A 25,163-nucleotide genomic window follows, 5' to 3' on the forward strand; every position below is an offset into this window, starting at 1 on the left:
TGCTATCTCCTGGTGGGTGCTGATAATGGACCAAATGTAGCCCAGGCTCCTGGAGACCCAAAGCTGTTACCTTCTGCTGGCTGTTTGCTGCTTGGGACGGAACGCCAGTGTGCCACTGTAGCGGTGTGGTAACCCGCTCCTGCCCTGTGGGGGTGGAAACAGCCCAGGAGAGGGCTGGGGCTGGAGCAAGAAGTCTGGGCTTATTGGGGAAAGCAGGGTCAGCTGTGGCCATGCCCCAATCAGGCCTAGCTGGTCCCTATAAGAGGCAGTGAGCCAGAGGCCCAGGCAGTGTCCCTCTGCCTGTAGAGGGAGATGGGCCTGGCAGCAGGGAGCTGGAGACAGGGTACCTGAGTGGCGCAGGGCTGGGGAAAGGCAGAGGAGCTGGGGGAGCTCCAGCCTGGAAAGCCCCAGGCTGCGGCCTAGCAGAAGGCCAACAGGTACTGGGGGATGCAGAGGGCAGCCCAGGGATAGGCCAAGGCAGCAGGTCCAAACCCAACCTTGCTGGTGATGAATAGGCTGATACTGCAGTCTGCCCCAGGGCGTGGGGGCTAGACGATGACTGGTAGTAGCCGTATACTGAGGCAAGGTGGGGATAGTGGGTGGGAGCTCCCTGGGGAGGGGAGACCCTAAGACTGGGGGGAGGGTGTTACTGCCAGGGGGCAGCACCACAGAGAAAGGGGCACCGGGTCCCGGGAGGGACATGGGGGCCAAGAGGACAGGCAGATCACAGGCCTGCAGAGGGCGCTCCGGAGCTGGAACAAGCTAAATTCCTGGAAATCACCAGCAGGAGGCGCCGCAGGGGTGAGTCTGCACCTCTACAGCCACATTGTTCCTTGGTCTCTTAACCACCGACACACGACGGGTTGTCACCCTTTCACCACGGGTGTGTTTATTCTTCACTTACAAAGTATAACACAGCACGTTGCAGGCTTGCAGCCAGAAGCGTCTTCCATGCAGCCTTCACGCCTCAGCCCAGGCTCTCCCTGTGCGGTCCCCGGCTTCCTGGTCCCACTCACTGAGCCAATTGCCCCATTAGCCCAGCAACTGCCACCCAGGTGTCAGCAATCCCCAACAGGAATGGGTGAACTGGCTTCAGTTAAGCCTGCACTCTTCCCAGGGCTGCCCTGTCACCCTGCCTCTGTGGCAACGAGAGTGGGGTTCACAGGGCTGTTTGTCAGTGAACACGCAACACGCCTCTCTCTCACATGTGCACACACAACCAATACACTCGTGATCAGTCACAACAAGGGGGCTAAGGACTGAGTGGGCCATGGGAATTCTGTTCCCTTTCTATCCTTACTCCGGGTGCTCCCCTGACCTATAGGCTGTCAAATCAGTTACTATCATCAGCATAAAACTCGTGGCATTTTTGACACCCCTGACACACTATACAGTGTAGATGCTGTGTTCAATCGAGTCTAAGGATCTTTGCTGCCCTAAAGGTCCCTCCAGTATAAGACTCTGGATTGCACCTCCTCTTATGACCATGGGAAACAGTCCTCCCTTGAAAATCAGCATGCGGGATTGTGCTGAAAGATGAGAGTTGCACAAACTCTGCATGCTGCCCTTACTTCTACAGACAGATGACCCTGAACCGAAACCCCAGACTTGTGATAGGAGCACAGGAATCACCATAATGGATCAGAGCAGAGAGCCATCTGTTGCCAAGTCCTGTCTCTAATGGCCAGTACCAGCTGCTTCCAGAGGGAGGTGCTTTTAATAACAAACTATGGACTAACTCTCCCATATCCTAACCCTACCCTGAGCTTTGGAATCTGACCCTGGAGCTAAAATTTGTACCTTGCTCCTGTTGCTATAATGGGCCAATCCAAAGACCCAATACCTAAACATCCCCCAAATGTTGGAGGGTTCAAAGTCTGGATCCAGAATGTTGTGACGTGGGCCCATTTCTCCTGGAGACCCTGCTCAAATCTTGCTGTGTTCCTGAGTACGCAGGTGAGGGATGGAGGAAAGAGACAATGGGGCACCCCACGGTGTTGCATGCCTGAAGCCTCTCTGGACAGCCCTCATGCTTTGTTGAAAAGCCAAATTAAAGTTGAGCTCCTCACCTTGCTTTTTGTAGATGAACTGAGTTGTCTCCACCAGCAACAATCGCTAGATCTAATTTTTTGTTTTTTGATCCCATGCTTATCCCTAATGGTGCCTGCTTGCCTTAACACCAAAGAATATCTAGCATGGCCCAGGGTGTCTAACAGCTGCCTGTGTTCTCTAAAATGCACCGTCAACTGTTCTGTTGATGCTCTAAAAAGACAAGGCAGAACAAAGATCAGTGCAAGCAGAACATCCGGTGTCCTCTTAGTCTCATGTTAAAGTTGGGGTCATCCACCAGCGGTTGTCCCCTCTTGGCAGTGGGTTTCTGGGAATCTTGAACCCCAGCACTGTGTGAACTGAGAAAAGTGCCCCCCCGAGCCTTGCAAGGCATCCGGTGTAAAGAAAGGAATAAAATGCCTGACCTTCTCTCAAACCTCCAGAGAATCAGCTGTTTGGTGTTAGACGACGCCAACGATAATTCATTGTGAACATTTACTCAGGAGCAGCAGGAGAGACCACAGCCAAAGATGCCAGAGTCATGAAAATTATGGGCTGGTTACTCAGACAAATTCTATTGTTCCTCACAATTATAGAATTCAGGATGCCCATATGTATTGGAGAATGCGTTACACACAGCTACCGAATGCATCACAGCTGAACCCTGGTGCACCATTGCTAGTCAGGGAGAGCGAGGATGAATGGGGGAAGGTGAGAGCAGGGGAAAAGGAATGAGTGGGGAGAAATGCTACCAGCTCTGATGGGGAATGTTTCCCTCTGAATTGTAGCATCTTCTGGGGTGCAGCTCATCATGGCCTGGCATCATTACTGGGTAACTGCATCTCCAAGCATCTTCTGCCTAGTTTGTTTGCTTCCCTCAAGCTGTTTTACTGCAGGGCCAACATAACTCTGCAAAATAGCCCATTGAGAAAGCAGTGCTGGCTTCAGCTGCTACGTTTGCCCTGAACCGGTGGCATTGATCTGGGTCATTAACCTTGCGGTATGCAATTTATACGGAAATCACAGCCCTTTCTGTGCTCGTCACTGGAGCCCCAGTGAAGGGAAAGCATTCGCCTCTCGCCGCTAATTACCCATGAATGCTCAGCACTTGCTGCCCCCCAGTACTTCTCATCCCGAAAGCCTTGGAGAGCCGTTAAGCCCACACGCCTGAGGAGGTGTTTAGTCTCATTTCAGGGCTGGGAAAGTGAGGCACAGGGGTGAAGTGAGTAACCCAAGGTCACACAGCAAGTCAGTGACAGAGCTGAGATTAAAGTGCAGGAGGCCTCTATGCAAGAGAGGGACGCTGAATTTCCAAGGTAGCAAAATGTGCCCAAGACGAATGTGCCCCTGTCTCACGCATGCTGCCCACAGGGGTTCTACACACCTCAGCAGCTCCCTGGTGTCTTGGAAGTGCTGCTATGGTATCCCAGCCACTGGCCCCCACTCAGCCCCAAAGGTGCATGCTCTAGGGGGTATAGTCATCCAAACAGCAGGAGGGAAGGAGCAGTAACTAGGAATCCAGTCTTGGTGGGGTCATTCCTCAGGGCACGTGTGGGGAAGAAGCCTGTAGCTGCTTTAGCTTTTGCTCCCCAGCAGCTCTGCCATAACGATGCCTGGCCCATCCCTGAGGACAGAGGAATGTCAGGCCAATTTTTCAGGGTTTAAATCTCATACTTTAGATACCCACTTCTGAGAACGATGGCCTGTGTTCCCAGGTTCCAATGCTGGGCCCCGAGCCCTTCGTTCTGATACCCAGATGGGCTTGGGCTATTGAACTGAGATGCAGGATTTAGACACCGGGGCCCAGATTGTTCCAATCCGCAGCCTCCACACTTGGGGGCAGATTTATACAGAGCTCGGCACTGTGACAGTTACACCCAGATTTTCACAACGGGCACCCTGGGCGCCATTGACAATCAGCTGGCCATTCATTTGGGTGCCTAACTGGGAGTGGAGCCTGCTGGGAAATGCCAGCGTCAGGCTCCAGCTCCTGAGAGGTCTAACACCACTGGAGTAGATGGAGCAGCGTCTGCTTACGCTGTGGGCCAGGCAGAGGTGGGTGTAACAGTGGGACGATGTCGGGATCCTCCCTCTTGCGTCCCTCACGGGGGTCAGCCACAATCACGGCTCTTGGTTCCCAGGGCTCTGCCTGCCCACCGAGGGTAACCCCTGGAAGGAAGGAAGGCAATAGTGCCCATTGGCACTCCCACTGGGCTGGCACTTGTAGGGCACAACAGGTCTCTCATGCCATTGGGCTCCGTCTTTTTGTTTTGTTTTCCTTTTCACGTGTCGGCTTTTCACTCTAGATTGCACTGAAATGGTCTGAGGGGCGACGTGTGTGCGGCTGCAGCCAGAGCCTGAGCTTCATAGCTCTCGAGGTCTTGGATCTTAAGGAGAAGGTTTTCTTCAAAACGGCATCTACTGAAAACGTGTCACATATCGAACCCTGCCTGGCCCCTTTGCTACTGATCACAGAACCACCCACGGCCTCGGCTTGACCAAGCAACTAGAACCAGTCTGCGTGTTTTTACAGCACCACAAGAACATGAACAGGAGAGTGCAAGCCAAATTCTGCTCTCGGTTACTCACATAGAAATCTCGAGCTAGCCCCATTGAAGTCTGTAGAGTAGAGTTACGCCCCAGTTTACATCGGTGTCACTGATATTAGGAATAGACCCAGTGTGTCCAGCATTCCAGGCAGAGAGCTAGAGAATATCGAATTGAAATCACAGCAGCATCCTTCAGCGCATGCTGAGATCTGTGCATGAGATGCTGACATCTCCTGGGGTCCTGCATGTAGTGAGAAACCAGCACAGATCCGTAGATAAACATGCCGTGTCTCCCTAAAGCAACCTTACCAAGAGCATTTGCAAGTGAGTGAAGGTGATTATAGGTAGCTTCCCCCTCTATATGTGTATATATCCAAATTGCGAAACATTCATATTGTACTGCATTGTCCCAGGAAATAGACTGATGGCACGTAGGGTGGGGACAAAACATCAAAAGCCAAAGGCACCTTTAGACTTCTCGGTATTTACCAAGATTTTGTTACTGGTCTGCAGCAAAATGTCTCCAGAAGTGCCCAGTTGTGCTGTTATTTCAGAAGCACACCGAGCACTATGAAGACCGCCAAGCTAATCTGACACAGGGATTCAGATCTAGGGCTGCGTGTTTGACTCTGTGCCCAGGTGTCCGTATAAACGTGTTGGTAGCAATGGCATAATTAAGGGTGTGTTTAGATTTTTCATTAAAGCAGGTACAAAAATCTCTCTGTGTGTTTTGACGATTAAATGTAGACTCCATATTTGGCACAATAACTTGTTTTTAGGAAAGTTCAATGTACCCGATACCATCTTAGTGAAATATTTATTTGCTTTTGCGGAGGCAATAGTTTTAAATGCTGAATTTTTGAAATTTCCCCCTGTGTTTCTCAGCTTCCAGTGGGTTCCTTTAGGTAAGCCATCCCATTCCTTGCACACTCCAGAGTACGTAGACCTAGATGTATGCCCAGACACATGGGTACATACATACACACACACACCGGGTGACCCCCACACAGGAAAGGAATGGGTTACTGTGGTGCTGAGAGGCCAGTTACGCTGCCTGGCTGCACCTGCAGCGTGGGCCAGGCTTGATGAAAGAGGAAGCCCAGCTGGGGAAAGAGCTGGGCGAGGACTATAACGAAGGGAAGTCTGGCCCACCAGGGAGCTGCAGGGCGAGGGTGACGAGCTCTCCAGTTGCTCCCCAGGCCTAAAGAATGGGAAGCCAGGGGAGGGGTGGAGCAGGCTCTGGTGGTGGACCCTGGTGTAATGGCAGGAGACTGACTTCAGGGACCCCCGGTAGGTGTACAACAAGGAACGGAAAGGGGTGAAAGGCCAAGGCTGAGGAAAGCAGAAGGGGGGTTACATTTGTACCCTTACTTTGGGGTTTTGTTGGGGGAGTCCAGGGGGGAGCCCTGGCCCAGAGAGAGGTTGTGGGAGGCATCAGAGAGAGGTCTGACGGAGCAGGCCTTGACCGCTGGTTATAGGGTCTCTGGCCTGGAGCTCGGTGTAGAGAGCAGGCCTGATTTCCCATACCAGCCAGTGGCAAGGTGGTACGGAGCCCCTGAGGAGAGGATCTAGGCTACTGGAGAGAAGGGTGCACAGACCACTGGGCTCAGAGCTGAGAGCCAAAGACCTTTTACACGGGACAATGATTTGTTTTTGTTGGGTTTTCTGTTACCCCAGAAGGGGTTGGACTAAAACGTGACCCGGCCCTTCACGAAAGGAGGTGGGCCGCTATGGGATGGAGTGACCAGCGGTGGGGGGGCTGTGCCAGTGAGTCTTCTCACTCCCTCACAGTTACACCCCTTGTTTGGGGTAACCACACAGTCATGCCCAGGCTACCTGACAGCTATTTCCCAGCACTGCTTCCCTGCCTAGCAGGCTGTTGAGGCCTGGAGGACATGGCCCTTGCTTGGGGGATGAGAGGGCACAGGGAGGGGGCAGGCAGCATGCGTAGGACTTTGAGGAGGCAGCGGTGGGAGGGGCCAGGGACTCTGAGGCTTGGTGGAGGGCAATGGGGTGTGAGGAACTGTGGCTGTGCAGGGGGGCAGGAGCATAGCGGGGAGCCCGGTGGCTCTGCATTGTGGCATCTGTACACCAGCCAGCAGCTCCAGGGTAGCTGTGTCTGTGCTGAGGCAGCAGCTCAGCCAGGGGCTGTGCATGGCGCTGCTGCCTTGGGCTGCTAGGAGAGCCTTGGTGTGGAGACTCTGGGCTCCCGCTCCCACTCCCCCGCGGCGGCCTGCAGGGCCCTCGTCCTCCCATCAAGGTTCCCCAGCTCAGACCCTCTTCCTCCCACATCCCTCCCTTTGGTTCTCCCTGCACCGCGTGCGGCAGCGCAGGCTGGGTGAGCGGACGTGTAGGGCAGGGTTAGGAGGGTGAACGGGGAGGAGGGAGCTAGGGGGAGGGAGGGAAGGGCGATACAGAGGGCATGGGGAGTGTGTGCTGGATGGTGGACATGGAGAGGGCAAACTCAGAGGTTGCCAGGGCTGGGTGAGGACTCAGTGATTTCCTGGCTTGTGTCTAACAGAATAAGTGTCCGTGCACTTGAGCAACCTATGATTTTTTTTTTACATACGCAAAACACTGTCTGCTTTGTGCCACTCTAGAGATGCAAAGCACCTGTCGGGTACCAGTGATTTTTTCTCCCCCATACCTCGCCACACTATCCAAGGCTGGGTGCTTATCTCTGGGATCCGACGTGATGGACCCTGCAAGCCTCATTCTCCTGGTTTATACTGTCCTTCCTTCTGGGTCAGAAGCAACTGAATGTTTGGAGATGACTGAGCCCCCAGAGCACTAGAGCGTGTGCCGAAGTCCATTGGGTTTCATTAAGACCATTCAGCATGTCTGCTTATGTGCTTTGTTGACCTGGACTTAAAAAATCTGAGTCAGCAAGAGTGAGCGCAGGGATGGAGACCATTGTATTAACACCCTCCCCGGGACATTAATCCTGTGTCATACAATGAGCCAAATTCTACTCTTAGCTCTGCTGCCCCTTCGGCTCTTCTGGAGCTGGCAGTGCTGACACGGAGAATTGGCAGCAGGGTAACTGAGAGCACAATGTAAACCTTCACTGCGGATCCCAGGTCGGAGCCCGGGTGTGAATTCCCAGTAGGAGTGGTAGGTCAGAGGGATTTTGCTCTTTAATTTCTGCGATGGAACCAGTGCCACCTGGTGAATCTGGGTTATCTGCTGCGCCAACACCCCCCACTGCAGGCCCTCTGGTGTTAGACTGAAGAGGAAATACAAGTGCACTCTTTAAAAGCTGTTCCTGGAGGACTGGGGTCTTCTGGGAGGGTGGAGAATCTGCTTGATAAAGTGATAAGGGAGCACGGGAGGCTAGTTGTGGGAAAGCAGGAGTTCTGATCTCCCTTCTGACACTAAGTCCTTCTGTGGCTGTGGGCAAGGACCTAAATTTCTCCTGCCCCAGTTTCCTCCTCTGTCGATGACAGGGGGTAAAAACATACCCGTCTCCAAAGGTTGTAAACTTGTGAAATGCTTGGTTGAAGAAAAGTAGCTGCACCAGATAAAGGACTCAAGTCTGCAACTTGAGACACAGCATCATCCAAAGCCCCTGGGCACTCGCTCTCTTTGAAACAATGCCGGGATGTTATTAGCATGGGAACGTCAGTGTGCATTGTATTTACTAGCCTTGGGTTGACTCTGGAGGATCCTGTTAGTGCCGGTCTTCCTTGATACGATAATTGCCGCGTTGCTGCCCTAGCGGCGTTCGACAATGGCGGCATTGTTTTGCCATTGTAACTTGTTTCCTTTCCCAGATCTCCTGTGCTTTCTCTTGTATCGGAAATAAACTCGCTGCTGGAGTGCTGAAGGAAATTCCATATTGGCTTGAGCCCCCAGAAACTTGTCAGACTTGGATTATGGCGCCCTCAGGACCGCTCAGTGGAGTTCCAGCCTTGTCCTGCATTGCAGGCTCTTGTCATCTTTCCCTTATCTACACCTTGGGCCAAACTTGTCCTAGCGTAACTCCATTGTTACCCCAGGAATGAATGCAGCCTGGTACACTTACGCCACTTGCTGCTTTCCAGCCTGATCTCTCTCACATTGATCCTCTATATAGCCTGTAAGTGGAGCCATCAGAGTCTCCTGCTCCAGCTTTCGTTTACTGCCCTTGGACTCTCTCACTGGGTGTTTCCAGCATGTGCCGTGGCTGGGCCAGGCCATGAGAACTCCTCTTCTTTGTGTTTAATTACAGTTTCTCCCAGCCACACATCTCAAAGTGCTTCACAAAAGTGCTCCTCTCACCTGCTGCCAGGTCACACAATGTGTCAGGATCCCAGCTGGGATTAGGACCTGGGTCTCTTGACTCCCAGCCCTGTGCTCTAGCCATCCCACTTCACCTCTTCTCACACCCAGGACAAGCCTTATACAGAAGCATTAGCTTCTACAGTGAGATGCTGTTGGCTTCTCACCCTTGAGTGTGTCCCCCAGTATTACCTTGCAAGGAGCTGGGATTCCCTTGCCCATTCCCATTATTTCGTGGAGGAACGGATTGGAGAGGTGCAGGCAGTTGTTTAAGGCATTTCCTTCTCTCCCCCAGCTCCCCCGTCACAGGCAGAAGCCAGGGCCCCTCACTGTGAGGATCTGGTATCAGGGCAACACCATTGTGAAGCCAAGCGCTTGAGGGGGTAGGGGTTGTGTTCTTTCACTCATTGGCGGAGCGGTTGTACAGTATGTTTGATACCCCAGTGCTTGCCCTAGCTGAGCACGTGCTATTCCCATGCGCCAGGACCTGCTCAGCTGATGGATTAGCAAAGCCAGGGGGAGAAGCGGCGGGCCAGCGAAGAGCCCAAGCCCGGATCAGAGGGCAGGCAGCTTGCTGGCTGATCAGGCTATGGAAATGGCCACCAGCCTAACAGGACTGTTGCTCAGAGTGTCTCTGAAGTGGAACAGAGCTGGTCCCGCTTCATGGGACATGGCCGGCGCGTCGGCTAATGCTGAATCCAGCCAATCAAGCGCAGATAGCGGCTGCTATTGGACAATGGAGAACGCCGCTCAGGCTGGCTCCCCACAATGTGCATCCCCCCCACACCTTATATTGCCCCTTCACAGGCTCCTCTGGGCCTTGGGCCCAGTCTCCCCACCTGCCTCGGGAAAAGGGAAGAAGCTGCTTTTGCCAGTCGCTAGCCCAGGGGTGGGCGAACTTTTTGTCCTGAGGGCCACATCAGCGTGCAAAATTGTATGGAGGGCCAGGTAGGGAAGGCTGTGCCTCCCCAAACAGCCTGGCCCCCGCCTCATCTGTCCCCTCCCACTTCCTGCCCCCTGACTGCCCCCCTCAGAATCCCCGACCCATCCAACCCCCCTGCTCCCTGTCATCTTTCCCTTATCTACACCTTGGGCCAAACTTGTCCTAGGGTAACTCCATTGTTACCCTAGGAATGAATGCAGCCTGGTACACTTACACCACTATCCAACCCCCGTGCTCCCTGTCCCCTGACTTCCCTTCCTGGGACATCCCACCCCTAACCACCCACCCTGGGACCCCATCCCCTATCCAATCCCCCTGCTCCCTGTCCCCTGACTGCCCCGCTCCCTGTCCACATCCCCGCCCCCTGACAGGCTCCCCAGGAGTCCCACGCCTATCCAACCCCCCATTCCCCATCCCCTGATGCCCCCCCCAGAACCTCTGCCCCATCCAACTGCCCCCTGTGCCCTGATAGCCCTCCAGGACCTCCTGCCCATCACCCCTTACCATGCCGTTCAGAGCAGCAGGACTGACAGCCACGCCGCCTGGCCGGAGCCAGCCACACTGCTGCGCTGCCCATCAGGAGCTCGCAGCCCGGCCTCCCAGAGCGCTGGCAGCACGGCGAGCTGAGGCTGCGTGGGTGGGGGGGCTGGGGGCTAGCCTCCCCGGCCGGGAGCTCAATGGCCCAGCAGGACAGTCCTGCAGGCCGGATGTGGCCCGTGGGCCATAGTTTGCCCACCTCTGCACTAGCCCCGTCCTCCATTCCAATCTGCTATTGCTGCCTCACTCACCCTGCTTTTCCTCTTCCTCGTCCACTTCACCCCATCCCTCCTGAGCGCCTCTGCCATCCTTCTGCCTGCCCCATTCCTACCAGCCCCTCCGTTCCGCCACCCCACCGCTCCTGTCTCCCCGTTCCTCCTCTCCCACTCCCAGCCTCCAGTGCCACCACCTTTCTCCTCTTTCCCCATTCCCATCTCCACCCCGCCTCCTCTCACCACCTCCTCCTGATCAGGCCACGCGCTCTTTGCCACTGGGGTATCCCGATGGGCACCCAGTGTTGGCAGGGGCAAGTTCAGGCTAGATGGGATCCCATGGCTCTGAGAGGAGGAGATCCATTTTGCCCAAAGTCGCTATCTGGCCAGATGACTGTGGCTCTCCATGAGGCTATTCCCACAGTATGTGCTGCAGGAGGAGGTTGTCCTGGCATGGGGGAAGGGAAGACAGCCCAGGAAAGGAGGAAGGAAAAAAGAAAGGGACACTGCAGTAGAGAGAGAAATGATGGGGATGGACCTGCCAAAGGGCAGGGTGCAGAAAAGATGATTTGCTCAATGCACTGGTAGGTGTAAGTCTGGCTCTGAGCTTTAATTTCTCTCTGGATTTAGCTTTTATTGTAACTCTGCCGTGTGCCCTACTAAAGGAAAGGGAATCCTGAATTGCCCCAGGCTCTGAGCTTTGGAGCTGTTGGGAATCCACCACTGGAGCTGGCTCTGACTTTCACAGCTTGAGTTTCTTCCTCTAATTAGCTGATTTTTTTTTTTAACCCCACCAAGCATAGGGTTGCTTGGAGACCTTGGTTCAGCTATGATGAGCCCAGTGTAAATGCCAGGATGGATTAGATTAGCCAGAGCTGACTGTGCAAGTCAGACCTGGGTTCAGAATCCAAACGCCGGGAAGTTCAGATCCAGAGTTTGGTGCAGATCCGCTTCTGACTTAAACAAGCTATTTAATGCAGAAGGGAACCTGATAGACAAGCTGTGCCCCTGGGCTCTGGTATTGTGTCTGTCACTCCCCGGCAGGAAGCTTGTGAGTGCAGATTTTAATTACCAACTTTATTTTCAAATCCAGTTTGTACAAGTCCATATGCAGGGACCAAACAGAATGGCTCTCCCTGTGTGAGCTTTCCCTTGAGCTGTGCTACCTGAATATGGCATTGCTAATTACATCAGTATAAATAGAGCCACAGAGGTGACCTGAGCTGGAGCTGGGGTATTTTCCAGTGGTAGTACACACAGTCACAGGCATCTCCTATTAAATGACCTCCCATTGCTCAGCGGATTCGGTTTCTCCCATATCTATTTTTGTATTGCTCTTGTGTAACCATTTTCCCCTCCCCCCTGTGGACTCCAGTAATTGGAGCCAGACCTTTTGCCACTGGTTTTGGGAGAGGGTTGTATATTGAGGACGTCTTCACTTTCTGAGTTGAGGCCCGGGCAGGACGTTGAAATAGGTTCCACGCTTTCTTGCAGTGCCCCAGAGAAGAGTGACGCACACCAAGCGCTCAGCTAAAATACGCACGATGGCAATAATAAAACATCACACCCCCTTGCACTAGAGCAATCGCTGCGTGGGAATCCTTCCTTCTCTGCAAATAGATCACAAAAATAAACAAAGGGAAAGTGGTTTGCATTTCCTGTTGGCACGTCTCATGCCAAAGGCTTCACAAACAATGGAGCTAAGAACCCTGAGATGCAGCCTCCTGTGGGATGGACAATGGACAATGTGACAGCGTGGAGAGAGGAAAAAATGTTCAGCTTCTCAACAGCTACTTATTTGTCTGTTTCTGTTTGGGGCAGAGATTCTCTTCCGTTCTGGGTACATCACCTAGCACAAGGGAGCCCCTGGCCTGCATGGGAACTGCTGCAATGCAAATAATAATAATGCCAAGGGTGCTATTGTCCCTCCCTTGCTCTTGTCCAAAGTTCCCTGGGAGCCTTGGTACCTACAAAGAGAAGACAAGAATTTGTTTCTTAAGCTCTCTTCTGAGAGGATCCCCTCCTCCATAAACTGCTTGGAGCGCAGCGCATCTGCCTTTGTAGGATAAAGGGCTCAGTTGACCCAGCTGGTATTTGGATTTGTTGCAGGGTGGCTAGATATTTAAAACCTGCTGTTTCAGCCAATACCCCTTGAGCACTGAGTGAGTGAACAACTAGCGCATGTACCATGAAAAGATCCCTGGCAGGGGGCTGGAATTGGCACCATGCTTTACAGACCTAAGGCCTGATTTTTTTTTCAAAGCTGCTGGCCCAAGGGACCCAATCCCTCAAGGGGACGAGCACCTTCCTGCTCTCAGCTCCCACTGAAATAAGCAGGAGTTGAAGGCTCTCTGCACCTTGCAGGGCTGGGGCTAAACCTACCAGCTACTCCCCGCCCTGAAGCGCTTGCAATCTCAATAGAAGATGAGGCCCAGGTGATTAATTGGCACAATAAGAAGCCTGAGAATTTCAATAGTGCTGCATACCAACCCCAAGCCGCCTCTCTCTGCAGATACTTCTGAGACACTTGGGGCCCATGAGATCCCAGCACATATGGAGCAAGCCCTGTAGCCATGTGTATTGTTCACTCTCGCTTCCTTCCCCCTCTATTTACACTCCCCATGTTTTACCCCCTCACAATCTCTGCTCCCCTTGGATCAGCAGCTCTCTGCAGCACTGCCTCACTTGGGATCCGTTTGTATGTTATTGGCGGGGAGTCAGGACCTTGGAAGATGTCACGCGATGGGTTCTGCAGCCGGCTGTCTCGTCCTCTCTGGTCTCAAGAGACGTCAGAGCGTGTCAGCTGAGTCGCCTTCTCTGCTTCTCCTGACCCACGTGATGGCCAGAATTCACATGACTGCCGCTGACAGGATCTAGGCCAGAATAAATTATCCAGTGAAAGGTGGAGGGGAAATGACTAAGCTCGGAGCGCTTCTGCTACTTTCTGGGCTGAAGCCACGCATGGTGCCTGTGCTGAATGATCCCACTCAAGGAAACACCATCCTGAAAATTCCTGAGTGCTCATTAGCTAATTATGGGATGACGACTACCCTCAGAGGTAGGACTTTCAGAGGATAAATATGGACATGCCAGTTCAGATACGATACATACCTGGGTTAGGTCAGGCGTCTGGAGATAGCTGGTTAGCTTGGCACTGACGCAGAACGTATTCACGTTAAAACATTGCAGTGGGACAGACTTGCTTATTTCAGGCTATAAGCCAGCGACTTTGGATACTATGTTGATGGTGCAAATACAAAATCTTAAGCAGCTAGATTGACCAGGTGGCAGCTGTCATATGTGCAGCAGATCTGGGCTAGGAAGTCCTCAGATGTCATTTGTTTGATGAAATCTGCCATTTTCTGTCTTGGGCTGATTTTTATTCATCGTTTGAAATGATTTTCTCAATCATTTCCATGCATGAAATCCTGACTTTTCAGCTGCTCTGATTCGGCAAATCAGGCCCAGGGCACGTTTCATTCCCCTGGTTGGCTTAGCATCACCCTGCTGTCTGGCGTGAGCCATCATGATTAAGTATTCAAAATATTTGCAGTAAACATATCATTGCCATAAGCCTGCCATTCGGCTAAACCGTTTCTTAGAATACTTTCATGGGCTGACCACTAGTGGGGTGAGGTGGGCATACAGGGGATGAAGGGAACGTGTAACTATTCACTGGAGGTTTTTAAACAGACACAATTATTTTTCAGTGTTCACCAAGCTGTAGGATGAAGTAGCAGGCCCTGACCGTCTCTTCTGCTACTACCATTCTAAGCTGCTCTGCTGTACGAAGGAGCCAGCATCCCAGTAGATGTGGCCAGCCAGGAGGATGTGGCTGGGGAGAATGGGGTCGGATCAGGGCATCCCTCTGCTCCAGCTATTCCCAGCTGCTCGAATTGCTCCTTGAGATTGTAGGCAGCCTCAGGATTGTAAACAGGTGTTGGGCTGGGGGGGTTGTGATTTCCTTTCTCATATTGTTAAATAGGAGAGAGTGGAGGGGGGGATGAAATGGGGGGTCCGAGTATGAAAAAGGTTGTTAGAGAATCCCTGAGGCTGCTTTCACCCAATGCCAGGGGCTGATTCCCCACCATCTGGCCCCAGAAATGGGGAACTGGGAAGCTTTGAACTGAAAATGTGGCCCGTGGAATCTCTTCGCCTTACCAGTCGGAATGTCGGCACTCCCAGCAACTCTTACCCTGTAGTGCTGCAGTATCCACTGAGGAACCGGCCTCATGCGTCGTTAAGAGCAACTAAATAAAGACCACGCTCTGGAATCAATGTCTCTGAAAATGAGCGTGGTGACTTGCCTCACACTTAGCTCACAGCGGGCGACCTTTGTCTTGTGACATTTCATTGCATTGCCGCGATCTCTGGGATAAGGGCCCTGTCAGCTAGCAATGTGACTGCCTTGTATCACGCTTTGCAGAATTACCTGTCTCGTTCGCTCTCCGCCATGTGTCGAGAGCCGGGCTGGAATGGCAGCTGATGGAGAAATTCGATGCGCGTGATCACCCTCTCTCCACCAGCAATGGTGGTGTAGGACTGGGTAAGGTACCCCCCCATTAATGCTGGCAGGCCCCAGGGGCTGGGTTAGCCAGGACATGTAGGAGAATTCCTGCTGTTGCCATGTTCCATTATTTACAGGCAGCAGAGAAGTGATTTATTTGCTGTCTGGTTTCCTGTGTACGGGCTCGGGCAGCCGTTACCCTATCTAGAGCTGACTGCTCCGAAAGAGGCTTGGGAACAATCCTTTTTAACGATCAGTGTTTTTCTTTAGGAGCCAAACTGGTACCAACTCCAAACTGCAGCCTGGAGCCCAGATTCTCAGCCCCTGGGGCCAGAGCAGCAGAGAAGGTGAAGGTTCATTGAAGCCACCTTTGTGCATACCCCATTTTGGGGTGGTCTTTGGGCTGCTCTAGCTTATGCACTGTTCCCCTTGGCCCCCCAGTGGGAAGCAGAGAACAGCTGGAGTGCAGTGCACTTTGCCCATGGCGTGGCCCCGTCCCACCATAACGCTGGGAGCTAAGGAACAGGGGTAACAGAGGCACCGTCCCAGCTCTCTACTGGCCAGGGAGGCCCCTTGCCCATGGGGCAGCATAGGGGGCCTTAAGCACACTAAGCCCAGGTCAATGGGACCCAGGCTCATGGACTCAGGTGTCTAACCCCGCTCTTGAGCATCCGCACTGTGTTGTAAAGCTGGGTTCACGGTTGCTGGATCTCACGGCTCTGGTAACATAATGCAGCACGGCTATGGAGCCCTGCTGACTCAGCTCTGCAGCCCGAGCTGCGGCCACACTGCAGAATGACAGGGCTTGCAACACCACAGCGGGACTTGGACTCCGACCCACCCACCTAATGGGGCCCCAGGACCTGGGTCCTGAGTCAGGCTGATCAGTGTGTGGACCCCAGAGGGGCTTGGGCTCAAACCTGAATCACAGCCAGGGCTTAGTGCGCAGTGTAGACGTGCCCTTAGGGAGTCACTGGGGTTCAGGCCCTGTGGGTGGCATGGGTGTGGCTAACTCCCAGTGCATTAAATGGGGGTGCTGGTGCCTTTAGCACATCACCAGGCACTGCAGAATCGCTCGCTGGGATCTGCTCTCGAAGGGAAAGCCTTTCTGGAAACGCACGAGAAAGATCAAGCTGTAGGAGGGCCAGCAGCGTCTGAGGCAGGGAACGGAAGAGGCACATTTCTGCAAAATGTGTCCAGATCTGATCTGGAAACCCTCCGAACTAAAGGTAATGGTGGCCAGGTCCCAGGGAAGCAGGAGAAACCCAGAGCCTTTCCTTAACCCAGTGGGGTTCCTGGGAATGCATAACAAAAGCCAGGCCAAAAAAAGAACAATTAGGGTTGGGGGTGGGTGGCACACCCGTCCCCGGGCAGCCTCCGGAGCCAGCAATGCAGGGTGAAGGCGCAGGTTGCTGTTCCCAGGTGGTGTCAATTAATCCTCCTTCATTCAGAGTAACACAGGCAGCTAGGCTGGTGAGGGCTCCTGCTGATTAATTACCACTTAGCCTCCAGATGGGAAAGGCAGTGCTAGAGCTGGGGTTAGACTGAAAGGGAATGCGAGAGGACTGGAGTGCCGCTTCAGAAGGCCAAGCCGAGTGAGTACCCTCTCTGCCAATATTTTACACTCCCATTACCTGGAGCTGGGGGGCTTCCCCGGCTCGGCACCGGTTGGATAGTCTAGGGCAGGCTTGAATTCCCCAGGTGAAAGGCTTCATTCCGTTCCTAGGAGCGAGTCCCCCGGCGGCTGCTGGGACACTGAGGTGGTCCCTTGATGTGTGGCCAGTGCGCTGGTTTGGGGAAGTTCCAGTCTCTCCCCGACCTCCCGCAAAGTGCTGGGAAGGAAGGAGAATCCACGGTGCTCTCTGAGGTCTCTCCTGGACTGTGCCGTGCCAGTGAGGCTCCCCTGTTTTAGGAGCTGTGATACCTTGGCAAGGGCATTGCTCGCGGTGCTCCTTGGAGAAAGGCAGGACAGCCAAGTGGTGGAAATTGTGACAAAGTCTGAGATCTTCACTAAGCGATTTCCCTTTAAGTTTGGGCTTTGCTAGCATCTAGGTTTGTGTGCTGGGTTGGTTGTTCTCTCTGGGCAGACAGGAAACTGCCTGCGTGTTTCATTTCCAAAAATAGCCCAGCTGGCTCTGCCAAGGGTCTTTTGCACCCAAGCTGTCTGCTCGCCAGCAATTGCAGCGCTTGCTGTTGTCTGTGTTATAAATCCTGTGTGTGTGTGTGTGTGTGTGTTTGGGGGGGAGGATTGCTCTCCATAGCAACTACCCTGCTTCCCAGTTTGCATCTGAAGGTCATATTATTTATTTACATTTTAGCGTGTATTTCGGTAGTGCCTAGGAGCCGCAGGAGTGGGCCGGAACTAGATTGTGTGAGGTGCTGCACAAATGGGTTGTTAGGCCTGATGGTGTGTGTCTTCTGGCTGGCATTCCCCCTCCTTCCCCCCACACCCCAGAGAGATCCCTGGGTCCTAAACCACGGTGCCAGCAGTTCCAGAGGTTAGGTGAGACCGCAGGCAATTTAACCCAAACTACACTCTTCCTGCCATCGGTTTGAGACCCTGAGTAAGAGACTGTCAGTATTTTGAGGGCTGCTTTTACGCTGTGGATGAACAAGCTCTGTCCGGGCTTCACACAGCTGGTCAGAGTTCTTTGAAACCCTTCTAAAGGGAGAACTGTGCTACCATCTCAAAGACAAAGTTCTGTAGAACACAGCGGTAATTCAGATTGTAAGCTCCTTGGGGCAGGGAACTGGCTTTTGTTCTGTGTTCGTACAGCTCCTAGCACAATGAGGCTCCAAGATGCTATGTCAATACAAATAATCTTCCCACTACAGCATTTTGTAGGATGGTTCTAAAAGCCTGCAGACAGGAGATCATTGTGTATTAAAGACTATAGGTTTCTATAGTGTTTTCTGTTCAATTTCTGCTGAACGCTGGTTTCATTCCTATCAGGATAAGCGGAGCCCTCTGAAAGGTAGGCTGGAGCAAGAACATGCCACGTAGACCTAGCCTCTTTATTTTTCCCCTTGGGATCTCTTCCTTTTTCTCATTCTCCCAGGCAGGATGGTGTCCGAGGGCGAGTCAGGCTTTCCAACTGGTAAAGTTTGGGTGAGTCTCCCCATCCCCAGTTCAAACAATTAAACAGAAAACTCAGTGCTCCCCTTCCTGCTTTGGTGTTCGGGCTTCATTTGACGCTGAACTTCACCCACTGCCTTGTTTTCACCACACAAACGGCAATCTGGGTCTGTGCCCCCAGCCCAGTCGGTGCCATGGGAAATGAAGCTCGGCTCACTCTCAGGTTGTGAATTGGGTGGGGGAAAGCTAGTGTTTATTCAGGGAGAGAACCTCCTGCAGCCTCTAACCATTCCCAGGGCCAGGTGCTCTGCTGGCTGGCTTGGCCAATGAGACATCTTTCCTTGCTCAGGGCTGTGAGATACTTTGCTGGACCGTGTCAGGGAGATGGTGGGAGGGGGCAGGATGGATGGAACAGTCAGGGTGTAACTATGTTGTGCAGCACGGAGGCTGGCCTCACGTCCGCTAGGTAACTGTGTTACCTGAGACTCCGAAGGCCAACCTCTCCAAGGGGCCTGCAGAATATGGACACGCCATTTGCGACAAAAACCTGCCTTTATTAACCAGTGTTTCTATGGCATCCTTTTACCCAGGGATCCCAAAGCACTTCACAGACACTAAGTGAGTCTTGACACATCCCTGTGAGCAGGGGTGGCTCTAGACATTTCGCCGCCCCAAGCAGGGCGGCATGCCATGGGAGGCGCTCTGCCGGTCGCTGGTCCCACTGTTCCGGTGGACCTCCCGCAGGCATGCCTGCGGAGGGTCTGCTGGTCCCGCGGCTCCACCAGACCCTCCGCAGGCACACCAGCGGGAGGTCCACCGGAGCTGCCTGCTGCCCTCCCGGTGACCGGCAGAGCGCCCCCCGCGGCATGCTGCCCTAAGCACGCGCTTGGCGTGCTGGGGTCTGGAGTCGCCCCTGCCTCTGAGGTAGGTGGTGGTCTCCTCATTTTGCTGGCATCCTTTTGTCTGCGAGAGATGGTGGGAACCGCAGCCTAGGATATAAATGGTTTGCAATGTCTTGTGTAACTGAATAGGCCAATCCAAGAGTTGCATGATCTTTGGCAGTTATTGCAAATGCCTGTGTCCTGGCTGGGAGCTTGCTTCCTATGGGCTCTTTTCTCTGCAAAATGTAGGTGCCACTTGTTAGTCAGGATCAATTCCAAATTCCTTCATATCTCACTTGCATGTGTCCTTATAGCGGAGCTTGGGACATCCTGTTGTTCTTGTTCCCTCTGATAGCTCCCTGTTCAGCATGTCTTTGGGTGTGCGTCCGTCTTCCAATCTCCTCAGATGGCCTAGCCAGCACAATCGTCTTTGCTTGAGCAGGGCTTTCCCATTTGGTAAATTTGCCCTTTTTGAAGAACCTCTGCGTTGGTGACTTTATCTTGCCATTTGGTGTTGAGTATGTGGCGTCAACAACATAGGTGGAAACGGTTTAACCTTTTCTCCTGATGAGCATTTTACACATGGGGAAACTGAGGCACAAAGCAATTACGTGACTTGCGCACGGTCACATGGCGAGTAAGCGGCCTAGATGAGAACCCTGGTTCTCATCATTCCTGGTCCTGCGTTCATGTATTCCTCCCTTTTAAAGCCAGGGCCTAGGCAGTTACTTATGTAAAGCAGCACAACAGCCTATGTGCTTATTGGTTCCCTTGAAATTCTGTGGAGGAACGCATGGACATCTACCCCCACCCCCGCCCTGAAAATCTGCCCCTTCAAGTTCCCTCAGCTGGCGTATGAGCTTGTATTTATGTATGGTACAGATGGTGGCTAAAGTGTGTGTAGCCACCACTATTTTGGTGCCATTGTGACTGCTGCGGGGAACAGGCTGTTAGCAGCGTATCATGTTCCAATTGCAATCGCTATTTTCAGGGATGTAAATCCCAGGGCAGTACCGCTCCTGGGGCTGTGGCCTTCAGGAAAGCTCCCTTCCCAGGAGCAACTGTGTGTGTTTGTTTGTTTCTGCAAAACTCGGAAGTCGCTTCAGACTGCTTTTCACGCTCCCGGCAGGGCCGGCACCAGCGCAGCAAGCAGGTGCTTGGGGCGGCCAATGGAAAGGGGTGGCACGTCTGGCTCTTCAATGGCAATTTGGCGGTGGGGCCCTCAGTCCCTCTCGGAGGGAAGGACCTGCTGCCGAACTGCCACCGAAGAATGAAGTGGCGGGGTAGAGCTGCCGCCGAAGTACTGCCTATTGCGGCTTTTTTTTTTTTTCCCCGCCGCTTGGGGTGGCAAAAACGCTGGAGCCGGCCCTGGCTCCTGGAACTCCAAACAGGGGAAGTTTCGATTCTAAACCGTAGGCATGTTGGATCTGCAATTTGGATCGGATCTTCACAGCCTGATATCTGGCCCCGGTAGTGGCCTAACCCGATAGGTACATGAAGAAGAGAGGGTTTATGGCACACCTACAGCGCACGTGAAGGTGCGATTGTTATACAGAAGGCAGGCGTCCCTGTGCTAGCATTCATCTAGCCAGCGTGGGTAACAGAAGAGCAGGCCTGGCTAGCAGCTAGCAACCAGAGAATAGGCCCAGGTTCTCTGGAGGGTTTGTACGCTGGCTGCTAACCTGTGCTGCCGTCACTACACCATTCTCTGTGCTAGCTAGCGTGGATAGGCCTGCCTTTGCTACCATCACTCGCCGTGTAGCCATCCCCCCACACCAGCAGTTCCAGGAAAGTGATCATGCGGGATTTGCCCACCTGAGTCTACTAGCAAAGAGCAAGTGCAGCGTCTGCTGATGTCCCGTCCTGTCCCAGGAGACATGGGAAACCCGATTTAGCAATTCCTGAGCGGCCAGGTTCAGATCCCAGCTGTTGGGAGTGCTTGACTGGAGCCCACGAGTGTACTTCAGCCAACGCTGCTCATAACCAAGGGCCAGGTTCTAACAGCAGGGGTCCCACCCACTGGCCCGGATCTGTTCTTGGAGCAACGGGCTGTTGGGCGGTGAGTAAAGGCGTCGGCATCTGGCCTGGTAATGTGGACGAGCGCAGTTGTTTGATGTACGATGCTGGCTGGGTGTTCAGAACCCATGGGATGAAGTCAGATACCAGGAGAAAAGATGAGGCCCTGCCTAAGAACTGCTGGGCCTGCTCTGTGCTACGTCCTGTGGTGTGTTTGTCTGGGATCCCAGCTGGGATCCCATCTGTCCCGGTCAGGGGCGGCTCTACGAATTTGGCTGCCCCAAGCAGGGCGGCACGCCGCAGGGGGTGCGCTGCCGGTCCCGCGGCTCCGGGGGACCTGTTGCAGACGCGCCTGCGGAGGGTGCGCTGGGAGGGCGGCAGGCGGCTCCGGCAGACCTTCCGTAGTCATGCCTGCGGGAGGTCCACCCGAGCCGCGGGACCAGCGAACCCTCCGCAGTCATGCCTGCAGGAGGTCCGCTGGTCCGCGGCTCCGGTGGACCTCCCACAGGCATGACTGCAGAAGGTCCGCTGGAGCTGCCTGCCGCCCTACCGGCAAAATGCCGCCCCAAGCGCGCGCTTGGCGCGCTGGGGTCTGGAGCCGGCCCTGGTCGCTGTTCTGCTGGCGACGCTGCCTCGAGGCGCAGGATGGGCCTGGACACGCTCTGCTGCTTGTGCACTGTACATTTCCCTGGGGGGCTGGTGTCGCTGGGAGGGGGGAGATGGGCCAGTCCGACTGTAGGTGCTGTGGACCCAGGGTTCCCTGCCCTCACCCCCAGTCATAAAGGGAAACAAATTCAATTGCTTTGCAAACTTTCAGCAGGGCTGGGTCCTATGCGCCTTATTCGGGCAGTGTCCCCTGACTTCAGCAGGGGGTCTGCCCTGAGTCCAGAGCGGCCTGGTCTGGCCCGTAGCATACATCCCTTTAGTCTCCGTGCAAATAAATTGTTCGGTTCCTTTTTTTCCACAGCCTGAGACAATAACTCTGGCCAGATAAGAGCGTGTGGATTGTTCGGTAAAGCTCCAGGGGTCTCCTTTGCTTAAACCTGCCAGGCACCTGTTGAGTGCGGCTGACTGAATACTGATTGCAGGGGCAGCGTTCCCAAAAGGAAAGTCACACCTGGCATTACACCCACTTACAGAAAGGAACACAATGAAAGAAAGGCTGGCCGTGTGGGAAGCTCTCTCAGCCGCTGGCTCTTGCTGAACTTGGGCCAGCAGCCTCCAAGGCATCTGAGCAGCTCCATGCTTTGAGAGCTCTCTCTGCTCCACACCCACCCTTCTAGGTCTGCCACTCTGGGGGGACCTGACTACCAGGTTGATGTGTGGGAGCCCTGCTGGCTCTTAAACATGAGTCTCCTCCACACTCGATGGATGGGCCAGGGGCGTGGGAGCCCTTATCTACTGGCGCACCTAGCGATGATAAGCCTGAGTTGCTCCCAGCCTGAGGCCTCTGATTAACGCCTGGTTTTTTTAAAAAATGTTCCCCTTCTCGGGCCTGCTGAGTGAGACTCCTACTCGTTCTTGAACCTGGGTCTCCCATAGTACCTGGCACTCATGCCTCACCGTGGCGCTGACGCATTTTGTGTGTGAAGGATCAGAGTGCTACAGCTTTGTACCGTGGCAGGGCTGGTGGGAGAGGAGGTGGAGGAGAGGAAAAAAGTTTCCACAGAAAATCTAAATAAAAGGCTTAGCAGATCCCTGTTGTAATGTGGCAGGTTGTTACCTGGAGCCTAGTGTAACTGGCCCAGGCGCTGCCCCAGGAGGAGGGACAGAGGAGCCACTCTGTCCCCTTGTGCATCCAGCCATGTTCCCCAATGAGCACCTGTGGCTTGAGTGAGGAAACCAGCTCTGCGGTAGAGCAAACCAGGCAAAGCCTGGGGAACAATCTCACTCTCTAGAAATTGACGCCATCTCAAGCGATGGGAAGCCCAGCTCGCAGCACACAGAGGTGCTCTGGCAGGGAGCTGCCAACTGGCAGCGGTGCTGTGGTTGATTGGGAACCCGACCGCACTCGTGTTTCGGTGCAGACGCTGCTCTGGCGGATGTACCCCATGTGGACGAGAACAGGGCCGGTTTTAGGAAGTGTGGGGCCCAATTCAAAGAGTTTCGACAGGGCCCCGGCAGGGATGACTTAAAAAAAAAAAAAAAGAAAGAAACACGTAAAAAAACATGGGGGGGGTTGTACTCACCAGGCGGTGCTCCGAGTCTTTGGCGGCACTTCAGCAGCGGGTCCTTCACTCACTCCAGGTCTTCAGTGGCACTGAAGGACCCGCTGCCAAAGTGCCGCTGACGACCCAAAGCGCCACCAGGTGAGTAAAAATTAAAAAGGCAACTCTAGCCAGGGAAGGGATTCTCACTGGGCGCGGGGTCCTCTTAGGCGCGGGGCCCGATTCGGGGGAATTGGTGGAATAGGCCTAAAGCCAGCCCTGGACGAGAAGCGCGCTTGCTCTTTCTCAAGCATGCCAGTTAAACTGGCTTTGTCTCCTTTTGCGTAAGCTGCTGTGTGCAAGGCTGAGAGTTCTGGCTATAGAAGGGAAGCCTGGCTTCAGATTTGGCTAACAGAGCCCAGGAGGGGCTTCTGGGGATTTCTAGGCTCATCTTCTTCTTTATGACGGTAGTGCCTAGGGACCAGCCAAGAACAGGGCCCTGTTGTCTAGGTTCTGTACAACCAGTAACAGACAATCCCTGTCCCAAAGAGCTTATGTAAAGAGATCAGATGGAGGGTAGGGGAGAGGACTACAATGCAGACAGAGGATAATACGACAGAGGCAAATGCTGTCAGTGCCACAATTCTTTTTGTGTATCTATCTTTGTTTGCTTTTAATTTCTCAGGCCTCACATTGGATTTTCAAAGAATCCTATTAATAGGCCAGTCTACTGTGATGGTTTCTGTTATACCTAATTTTTATCTGGTGTCTTTAATCCCTCGATCTCCAAAGACTTGGAAAAACAGGGTGTCATTATCCCCATTCTACAGCTGGGGAAACCGAGGCACAGAGCAACGTCGGGTGACTTGCCCAAAATGACACTGAAGGTCAATAAGAACTTGCAGCACAGCCCAGGTCTCCAGACTTGCAGGTGAGTGGCCGGTCTGCTGGACCATGCTGCTCGGTTCTTTTCCAGCCTGCCCCTCCGAGGCCTCCTTCCATTATTCATGAACTTGTCTTTTTTGTCTTTTACATATTGTCTTTCAGGTTAGATGAGGGGGGCAATTATGCTGCTGCCCATTGACATGCCGTGGGGGCAAGAACGGTGATGTCAGGTCTTTTCACTTGTCTCTCAATAGGGAAGATGCCGAACGCTCCCTAGAACGCCTGCATTCAATTATGAAAATTACCTGCTTTAAACCCATTCTGTTCTGCTTTCCCCAGCTCCCTGTGTTTTTCCATAAAGCTGCTTCATTATGGGTGATATTAACAGACTCAATCATCCCCTCCCTTCAGCGCTCGGCTGGGCAGCTCAAGGAAAAGAAGGACCCGGAGTTTAAGACCAAAACTCTCAGAATCGCACACACCTGCCTAAAAGGGTTTTTTTAGGTTGTTTTGTGTGTGTTAGTGTGCGCTGTGTTAAAGATAATTAGCCCCTTTGATGTTCTGTGTTTCTCTGCCACGACGTGTTCAGAGGGCTCTACAAAGGGGGTTGGGGCTGTCGTCATGAATTTCTGTGTCGGAAAGAGCCGAATGCATGGAATTCGATGGCTCCCGCACAGGATAACTCTGGGCTGTGAGGAAGAGACAGGGGAGGTAAGATCTGTGACGGTTTAAAACATGCTGCAAAGATAAATCTTAAGTTTATTTAAAGGTAGAACCTAGTGAAAGCTCTTCAAGCTTTTGTTTAACTGGTGCCTCATAATGAGGCAACTGGGTTATTGGTAATAATGCAGGAGCCTGGTAGCGCTTCCTCCTTACAGAAGATAAGACAGAGAGTGTGTAGATTTTAGTGTGTGTGTCTGCGGAAATCTAACACAGCAGGTCTCTGAACTAGCCTGGCAGAGACTTCGTGTTTCTAACCTCTACGGTTATGCTGCTTGTGAGATCCAGAACCACGGCACTCCTCTCCGCTTAGCCCATGTCCTGACTAGGAAAACAGGTTGTGTTTGTAGAACGTTTTGGTTAACTACTGTGGTTTTAAAA

General features: G+C 53.3%; 1 protein-coding gene and 1 long non-coding RNA gene across 2 annotated transcripts in view; one reads left to right on the forward strand and one right to left on the reverse strand.

The window, feature by feature from the left end:
- Window positions 1–11,643: 11,643 nt before the first annotated feature.
- On the reverse strand, window positions 11,644–13,926 carry LOC120386166. Its single transcript, XR_005589563.1, has 3 exons — window positions 13,662–13,926; window positions 13,275–13,423; window positions 11,644–12,517 (listed from the first exon to the last, which is right to left on the reverse strand). It is a non-coding gene; the product is annotated as an uncharacterized LOC120386166 (long non-coding RNA).
- A 2,604-nt stretch (window positions 13,927–16,530) lies between these two features.
- NOS1 (nitric oxide synthase 1) overlaps window positions 16,531–25,163 on the forward strand; it is a 143,737-nt gene continuing 135,104 nt past the window's right edge. Inside the window, exon 1 of the mRNA XM_039505122.1 lies at window positions 16,531–16,652. The gene's annotated coding sequence lies outside the window, so the exon portion shown is untranslated. The remainder of the gene's footprint in view (window positions 16,653–25,163) is intronic.

The sequence above is a fragment of the Mauremys reevesii genome, linkage group 18, assembly GCF_016161935.1.
Source record: "Mauremys reevesii isolate NIE-2019 linkage group 18, ASM1616193v1, whole genome shotgun sequence".
In the NCBI taxonomy this organism is placed as follows: domain Eukaryota; kingdom Metazoa; phylum Chordata; order Testudines; family Geoemydidae; genus Mauremys; species Mauremys reevesii.